General features: G+C 38.9%; 1 protein-coding gene across 1 annotated transcript in view; it reads left to right on the top strand.

Annotated features, from left to right (window-relative positions):
* Positions 1–1,005: 1,005 nt before the first annotated feature.
* Positions 1,006–2,131, top strand: part of LOC107597770 (paladin-like) — a 60,702-nt gene continuing 59,576 nt past the window's right edge. The window contains exon 1 of the mRNA XM_016288950.1: positions 1,006–1,226. The gene's annotated coding sequence lies outside the window, so the exon portion shown is untranslated. The remainder of the gene's footprint in view (positions 1,227–2,131) is intronic.

Below are 2,131 nucleotides of genomic sequence, written 5' to 3'. Positions count from 1 at the left end.
AATAGATTTAATGACTTGAATAATTTTATATGGAAGCATGTTTTGTTTGTTTGTTTGTTTCCACCACTGAATAAAAACTAAAAAGTTATTATTTTTTTGCGAGAAATAAACACAGATTTGTGAGACATATTACAAAGTCACAATTATCTTTTTTATTTTCTTCATTCCGTGGTGGAAACAAGCTTCCATAATTTTAATATGTACATTTTTTATTATTAATTTGAATATTGAACTAATTGAACACACACACTCACAGACACGCTCACAGTCACACACACACTCAGTCACTCACACATACACACAGACTCTCTCACTCACTCACACACACACACACACACACACACACACACACACACACACACACACACACTCTCTCACTCACTCACTCACACACACACACTCTCACTCAGACACACTCACTCACACACACACACTCACAGACAGTCACAGACGCTCACAGTCTCACACACACACTGTCACTCTCACACACACACACACACACACACACACAGACTCTCTCTCTCACACACACGCACGCACTCACACTCTCACTCAGACACAATAACATTAATTCAAGAGTTACTTTGTATTTTATATTATTTGAATTGCTATTAAAGTAGATTGGCTTTTGCAGTATTGGTCTCTGTCATGTGCTGGGATGAATGCGCGTGTGTGTGTGTGTCCTGTCTTCCCTGAAACCTGTGCTGAGGTTTACCGTGTTTACTCAGCTGTGTGTGTGTTGACGATCAGAGACGGGGCGTCTTAATTGCATACGAATAAAGTAATTAGTGCAATGTGCTAACTTACAAGAGCTGCGTTGAATTACGTGATGTAAACACACATGCTGTTAGCTTGTCGTGCTGTGTGTGTGTGGAGCGAGTCACACGCTCACACTGTAGAGAGCTTTTAATTCATGTGGTAATGTGTGTGTGTGTGTGTGTGTGCACTGATGGGTAAGACCCGCCCACACATCCTTCACACACACAGATTTACCACGCTGCTCTTCCTGAGATTGTGTTTGTGTCTGACACTCGGACTGAAGATCGCTCTCGCTGTCTTAGACTGCTAATCACACACACACACACACACACACACACACACACACGGCTGTAGAGCAGCTCATGGCATGCCTCAGTCTGCGCAGATATCTGTCTGTCTGTGGGATCTGCTGTCGCTCTGCTCAGACGTCTGTGGATTTGATGGTGCTGCGGCGTGTGTGTCCTCAGGTACAGTCGGTCCGAGTGTGTGTGTTTTATATCACTCGAGTGTGTTTTGGCTTTATGCAGATATACTTGTTTTAGTGTTCAATCCTGTTTGTACTGCGTGTAATCATCTCGAGGTGTTTTAAGAATGATTGAGTTTGTTGTTTATATATTCTTTTGCTGAAATATTTCTGCATGAATTGAGATGAACTGCCCACTTTCTGAGTGTTTCATGTCCATTTTGTGTACAGACAATGTAAGCGGTTGCTTTTGTACTTGTGACTTGTGTCAAGGATGTCTGAGGACAAGACAACTTCTACTTAGAAGTAGAAAAATCTACTTTGTGATGTTTAAAAAAGAAACTTTTATATAATTTTCATAGTTATTTAATAACTCTAAAAGTGTCAATTGAAAAAGAAAATAATAAAATGCACATTTGTACACATCCTAAACTGTTGAAAAATAGTTTTCAAGCCGTAATCAATGTGTATTTTATGCAAACATCATGAAAATGAGGAATATCATGTTTTTTTTTGACAACCCCTGTGATGTCATGTCATTTCCTGTTTTAAGGTTTTTTTTGATGCATAACAACAAAAATTAGTTCCTGTCGGTTACACCACACTGATTTGCCAGATAATTTTTATGTATATGTGTATAATACATATTTATTTTTAAATAAAAACATCTAAATATACTTGCTTTTAAAATGTATTATATATTTTATTATTGTATTTATTTATTAAACCTCTTAACCCTCATAAAACACACACTCACTCTCTCTCTCACACTCACACTCTCTCTCACACTCACACTCTCTCGCACACACACTCACACTCTCACTCTCACACTTTCTCTCACACTCACACTCTCTCACTCTCACACACACACACTCACACTCACACTCTCTCTCACACTCACACTCTCTC

The sequence above is a fragment of the Sinocyclocheilus grahami genome, unplaced genomic scaffold, assembly GCF_001515645.1.
Source record: "Sinocyclocheilus grahami isolate Dianchi unplaced genomic scaffold, SAMN03320097.WGS_v1.1 scaffold236.1, whole genome shotgun sequence".
Lineage (NCBI taxonomy): Eukaryota > Metazoa > Chordata > Actinopteri > Cypriniformes > Cyprinidae > Sinocyclocheilus > Sinocyclocheilus grahami.
Note: the sequence above shows the minus strand (reverse complement) of the source record. Positions and strands in the feature narration are given on the sequence as shown.